Source organism: Malania oleifera, chromosome 1 (genome assembly GCF_029873635.1).
Source record: "Malania oleifera isolate guangnan ecotype guangnan chromosome 1, ASM2987363v1, whole genome shotgun sequence".
NCBI lineage: Eukaryota > Viridiplantae > Streptophyta > Magnoliopsida > Santalales > Ximeniaceae > Malania > Malania oleifera.
The window spans coordinates 19,696,561-19,703,931 of NC_080417.1; the positions used below are offsets into that span (position 1 = coordinate 19,696,561).

The window sequence follows — 7,371 nt, forward strand, 5'->3', positions numbered from 1 at the left end:
GAGTATTTGGGGAAAATTTTTTCAAGGATAGACCTTTATTCGTCTATAGAGGAGGATTACATTTATAGGTTAGTGCTCTACCCTTCTTCTAATGTAGATTGTTTGTGTTTTCTTTGCATAATACATTTTAGATCCTTAGAAGCATGTTTTAGAGTGTGCATTCGATCTTCTCCATTTCTCCTATGTTTTTGTAGTGTTTTAAATATATTTTTACAATGTTTTCTCTCCTATTTAGGATGTGCATAAGAATGCATGAAGAAAGTGCCCAAAACGGCATAAGATGGGGCATTTTTAGTGCAGGTGGCCTACCAACCTGTGCGAATTTGAAAAAGTAGTTGTTAAGGTTATATACAGTTCATCGGTCCTTTAAAATTTTAGAAAGGCAGTCGACCTTCAAATCCCGAGAGGTGCAAAATGCCCAAAGCTGAAAAGGCCGCCACCTAGACTTGAACATGGACAACCCCCTAAGGAGTTAAGACAACCTTTCATCCCCTGTGCCCAACTTATCATGGCCACACTTCAAATTCTAAGAATTAACCTTGGGAATCTGGAGGCACACGTTCCCATTGGCGAGGTGACGACTGAAAGGTTATGGCGGTAGAGTTTACAATTGGCAGCCACTGCTAGATTGAAGGTCCATCAATGGGATCCATTCAAAGTACCCTAGGGATCTAAGCTGCTTGTGTCAAATTTTTGGTACATCCTTGAGGATGAGCCTATAAAATTACCACCACCATCAGTAGCTCCCTCTGTGCCTCTGACTAGGGAAGACTTGGGTCGTTTACACTACGATTTAGAACTTGTTCGTTCTGAGTTGGTGGACACATGTGTGGAGATGAGCTAGGGTTTTTTGGATCTATTTGAAAACTTTCATTTCATATCCCTACAGATGGTTGAATCTGTTATCCTTCCTACATTTGCAACTATGGCAGACCAAAATGTCACCTCGGCCCACTTCCTTGCACGTACTGCTTCTCCACTTCGTCCACCACCTCCACCAGCATTCCTAATTCACCATTCACCCACTCATCAATCTCCTACTCACCATACCAAAGCCTCGGCTAGCCCAGAGATTATGATCGAGATTAAATCCTCTAGTGAAAGGGAAGAGGTGACTTCTATACTAGCTATCACAGTAGGTGAGGCTCAGTCCCCCCTTCAACTTTTCGAAACTCCTAGCAGTGCAACGCCTGCCTTTGTGCCTCCACCTCCATTGGCACTGGCCCCACTGGTTCCGAAAATAACTTATGCTTTCATCTTACTGGTGGACAAACCACGACTACTAGTTCCGTTGCAAATCCAACCACCTCCCATCATATGGCACTATAGCCAATCTAGGAATGTCTTTCCACCATCAACCTCCTCTGCTCCCCTAGAGGTACTTGATCCTGCCTCCCAAGCACCCACTCAATCACCATCACCAGCTGCCGCTTCCCGTACTTATGTTTCTACGGAGGAGGAGGCCGCCTCGAGTGTACAGGCATTCGAGGATTGCCAATCGGTGGCTAGTACTCCATCTGATGCATCAGGTAATTTAGGAGGAGGTGACTTTGCTTGCGACACTAGCAGCTCTTCTAGAGAGGACTAATTTGGGCAAAAGACGTGTTTTTTTTTTAAAATTTTTTAATGTCCTTTTCTTTTGATTGCTCCTTTCAACACCATGATGTGATTAAGATTGTACTGATAGTTTCCCAATGTACTCACTTCTACCTATTAATGCAATGTCCATGGTGCTTTTGGCCATTTTGTGTCCTTTGTGCTATAGTGTAAATTTGCATGCATGACTCATATGAACATTATATCTTGCAAGAACACTGTTGGTTATTACTGACACCATGCACGGTGTATCTCTTGCCTGGGGTTCTATTTTATGTCCACACTTCAATAAGGACACTGAAGTTCTAAGTTGGGGGTAGGGGTGGCATACTGCATGGCACATTCATGAACAAAATGCCACAACATTAAATTTTTGAAAATAAATTCCAGCAAACCATACTAACATATTTTACCTTCTACGTACACTTATATAACCTAGTGTTACATGCATAGGCTTTTCAATTATATGACTTCAATATGCTCACTAACAATGTAGTAAATTAGTTGTGTAAAGATCACATAACATAGCCGACAACTTGATATTACTCTAGGTAGTTGACTAGTGGTTTGTTTGGGTTACTACTACAATGTAAACTTTAGTATTTGCATGGTACTTCACGGGGCTAAAAACATACGTACACGTGATTTACAACAATTAGGGTTCTTTGAGAGCATTGAGAGAACAACCGTGGCGACTATGACACCAAGTGAAGTACTATTGAGCCATTCGTTCATTGCTCGAGTTTTTGACGTCAAACTTTGAGTTTATAAAACTAACCTTTCCTTCTTTTGCTGGATTTCCTTTGACAACTAGTCTTTGCTCTTGTATTTGCTAACCTAGTGGTGACATCAAGTGGCAAGATATAAACCTAGGTCTTGTAGCGTACTAAAGACATAAAGGTCAAGCCACCCTTAGAGACCGACTTTTCCATGGACTCCTGTTCGAGCTACATTCCTATTGGAAACATGAAGACAAGATAAGAATGTGATGATTGTCTTAGCTGACCATGTAAAGAAAAAAGAAATGAAAATGAAAGAAAGAAAAAACTAAGCAGAGGAAAATAAAAAAAAAATAAAAACAAAAATATACACCTACTGTGAGAAAAGATAAAAAAGGTCAAGCTGAGGACACACACTACAAGTCTGCATGTATAAAGGATTTTCTGACCAATGCATTTTCTGAATTCATGCAAGATTGGGAATAAGTTCATCTAGGGTGGTCTTAATTAAATGTGGCTAGTGAGTGAGAAGATGTTAGGGAGAAGAACTCGACACCTTTAAGGCTGGATCCCTTTCCTATAAGACTAGTCCACTCCGTACTTCTAGCGTTAGTTCTTCAAATATGTGGGATGTTTGATCATGACATTCTTCCTCACATATGAGAGTGAACCCCTTTTCTTGAGTGAATTTTGAGGCAATAAACAAGTGAGGTTGAGTCAAGACGACCGTTCTGTAGGTGCCTCTGAGCATTCTGTGTGAGACAAATCATGCACCTTACACATGCCCTGTGAAGTGGCCTATTCATATTTGGATTTACATGCTAATATTAACTTTGAATAATAATCATGGGTTAATTCTCTATAAGTAGTATCTTGAAATGGCTGTGTTATGTTAAGTTTTGCATGATTAATATACTGCAGTGTGTGTGTATAATGGAGTTGTGTATGAAGGAATTTGTATGTAATAAGGTTATACTTCTGTATGTCAAATGGTATGACTATGCTACATGTGTTACCAACCTTTATTTACTGCACTGGTGTTTGTGGGTATCACCCTGGAAACCCCCACGAGACTAGAACTTGTCCACTAGGATGAACCTAGGGGTTTAAAGCCTTGTTGCATGCGGTAATGCAATTGTATTTCCCGTGAAAAAGGATATAGGTAGGATTTGGTAGTTATATTAGATTTTTCTTTGCTCGAGCACTAGCAAAGTGTAAGTTGGGGGTTGTGATGAGTCCCTAAAAATACATGATTTTAGACCCTCATTTACCTTTATTTATCCTCATTTTATTATGTATTTACCCAGAATTATCATTTTTCAGAGCTATCCCTGACTTCCCATGAGATCTGACTAGGGCGCGCACAAGAATGACAAAGGAGTGACTTGGTCGACAGCGACGATCTTCTGCGTGAGATTTGCTGCAAACCTTCCTAATTTGTAAAACAAACCTTGTAAACCCTAGAGCCTATAAGTATTCGCTACAAACACAAGCTCTGGGTTCCTCTTTGGCCCCTCCTAGGTGAGTGACAGGCCTAGGAAGTCATTGAGAGCCAAGTTAGAGTGGGAGTAGAGTAGTTTCGGTTCGTGTATAGAGTGTCCGATGGCCTATGACAACCGGCGACATTCATACAACAGCGGTGTATATTAGGATATCCTCTTGTACATTTGGCATTAGTGATATACATTTTGAATGATAAAGGGTTGATCTTTTTACTCATGCTTTCATTTACTGCTTTTAATTTACTGCTTCCTATTTACTTGTTGTGTGTTTGATGAAAGATTGCAGATAAGGATAAGCACTGCTAAGTATCAGTCATAGAGAAATAGTCGGCTACGAAATTGCAGAGGTGTTTGTTATCCTTAAGACAGGGTATACTCTGGTTCCCGGCTGTACTCTAGACGGTTGGTGCACGTTTGCTACCCTGTGCCCTCGATCGCCCCTCTCCCGCTTTGGCCCACTCGGGTTAGTACTTCTATGGAAGTCTGGATGAGCGTAGATAGAGGCATGGCGTCTAGCGTCTGATTTGGATCATAGTATCGCTTTGTAGGGGTAGGGTAACTTAGAAATTTACTTGCTTTCCAGTAGTATAGATGTACTTGCTTTCCTCTACATACTTTCCAGTAGTTGCTAGACAATCATCATTGCAAAATACCATCTTCCCCTTCCTTTTCATAACAAGGCTTTAGTAAACTAAATTGGAAGTAGTTTAATAACTGTGCTTCAAGTCTTTGTTGATCGATACCTGACTTACCCACTTTCTACTAAACTTGGGATAGTTAGGTTTTTTAAATATTATTTTTGGTAGTTAAGGACCCAAGCCTTGGCGAGTCTACCAAATTTTGGCGTCGTTGCTGGGGACTTGGCTATAGTTATAAGCCAATTTCTGCTTTAGATTATTATTGCCTTGTTCTTTTGATTTGATCTCCTTTTGTTTTCACTTTCTTTGTTAATTTCTATTTTCTTTATTTCGTTTTTTTTTTTTTGAAGTCTGAATCTGTGTGCTTACATGTGTGTATGTTTGGTCTGCTTTATTTGGAACCCGAGATAATTCCCATTGATCTTGAGATTGAAAAATCCCATAAGTCCCTTAGGAAACCTATCTCTAATTCGAAGAAGGCTGAGTTGTTTGAATTGAAATAAATGGCCAAAGATAACCCCCTGGTTTCCGCTGAACATATGCTATAACCCTATGCTCCCTACCTACCTATGGTGGGAAAGCAACACCTTCGACTTCTTAGGGACTACTTTGTACCCAAGGCATACACATCGTCGTCTTGCATCTGGTTCCCGGATGTTCAGGCGACATAATTTGAGATAAAGACTTCAATCATCTCGATGTTGCCTAACTTTCATTAGAACTCTACTAAAAATCCTTATCGGCATCTAGATGAATTCTTGGAAATTTGTTCCACCATCTGCATCCCTAATTTCAGTGATGTTGTTCTTTGTCTTAGGTTTTTCCCATTCTCTCTAAAAGATAAGGTTAAATATTGGCTGACATCCTTAGAACCGAACTCGATGACCAACTGGGCCACCATGCAACATAAATTTCTTAAGAAGTACTTTCCAATTAAGAAGACCAACCAGCTTTGGAGAGCCATCACAAGTTTCTCATAGATGGATGGGGAACTTTTTTTTTAGACCTGAGAGTGCTTTAGGGACCTACTCCGTAAATGCCCACATCACCAGGTCCCCAAGTAGCAATTAGTGCAAACTATTTACGAAGGGTTGGTTGAGAGAGATAGGTTTATGGTTGTTGCGTCATGCGGAGGTACTTTCCTCACTAAGAACGAGAACGAGGCTTGGATTCTCTTTGAAAACCTAACTGAAAATTCTCAGCAGCACATGGCTGCCACTCGTTGACTACCTAATCCATCAAATTCTAAACTTAAGGGAGTCTACGAGTTGACCACCAACCATGACCAAACCCCCACTCTACACACAATATCCTAGAAACTTGATCAGTTTTTGTCTTTACAACAACAACCGCAACCGATGGCGTGTGTAGAAGTTTGTGCAAACTGTTCCGACCTTGCGCATACATGCTATAATTGTCTACACACGACTCCCCAACTTGAGCTTGTGCATGAGGACGTAAAGGCCACCCACCATTGGTATAGTCGACAAGCAAACAACTACGACTCAAGTACCTATGGTTCCAGATGGAAGCAATACCCTAGCTTCCCATTGAGGCCACAAGCTCCAGGATTTCAAGTCCAAAGACCTCAACAGAACCCTAGTGCTTCATTCCCTCGACCATATCCAAATTTCCAAGATCCCCCTATTGCAATGCAGAAGCAATCATTATTTCAACAACCACCTCTTCAACAAACTAACCATAATTCCTTTCAAGAGATGATGTTGAAAACCTTAGAAAGCATCGAAGCTGATTGCCACAAGAAGCCACAATTACTCTATTCTCACTTACAATCCATAGCTAAGTTGGAGGTCACTATGGGGCAACCCACTAGGTTAGTTCGTAGGAGTAACAAAGGTGAGTTGTCAAATCTGCCACAAACAACACCTCAGAGTCAACGTGGAATAAAATGTGAGACCACAATAGACCCTTCATCGTATAAAGTACATGCCTAGGCAATAACCACACTTTGGAGTGGTAAGGAGACCATCAATAGGGTCGGGGAGACGATAAGTCAAGAGAAGGGCATAGAAAAGAAGAGGGCTAAACCTACAAAAGTGAACACCCTTCTCTTTCATGAGTCAGAGGCAAACACTGGAGTAGCTACCTTGCCACAACATGAACCACTCCACTACCATCTTACTACAACCCCTTACCCTGCAACTCTCCATGCACCCTTTAAATTTAAGAAGGAGACCACTACTGAATCTATCATGGACACATTTAGGCAAGTTAAGGTCAACATCCCTCTCTTAGATGCCATCAAGCAAATACCCTGCATTCATCTCCTATTTCAGTTTGTGATGCAGCTGATGATTTTTGTGTTGATTGTTACAAAATATTGTGTGTTGAATCATCTGTCGAACTTTGTGATAACACTGCTATTGTTGCATGCAATGATTCATGTGAAAACTATTGTATTAAATCTTATCTTGAATCAAGTAATGAGATTTATAATGAAAGCATGTCCTCTCCTGAAAAACTAGAAAATACTTTATTGAAAATGCATAAGGTTCTAGTTAGGATGTCTAAGCAGGAAATTATCTTGAAATAGGAAAATAAGAAGGTGGCAAAACAATTAAAAGAATTGAATGCTTATCATACCACCTTAGAAAAGAAAAGGATTGAAAATATATTGAAAATTATCTGCTTAAGGAAATAAGTAAATGATTATTCTAAAGTTGCACCCAAAGTAGAATATGAAAAGAATAATCATAATAAACCCTTAGGAATAAAAAAGAAAAATCACTTTAAAAATGGTCCAAGCTTGACTCATAATGCCCATAGTCATTCAATTGCCTCATCAAATGAAAATAGGAGATGTAAGCAAAATTCACATGCATATAATACTTGCTCATCCAAAAGTGCCAGAGGCTTACAAAAATAAATGAAATGGATTATTAGCAAAGTGAACCC

The 7,371-nt window shown here is 40.0% G+C and overlaps 1 non-coding gene across 1 annotated transcript; it reads right to left on the bottom strand.

Moving 5' to 3' along the window:
• Positions 1-5,403: 5,403 nt before the first annotated feature.
• On the bottom strand, positions 5,404-5,509 carry LOC131147402 (small nucleolar RNA R71). Its single transcript, XR_009134785.1, has one exon. It is a non-coding gene; the product is annotated as a small nucleolar RNA R71 (small nucleolar RNA).
• Positions 5,510-7,371: the final 1,862 nt, after the last annotated feature.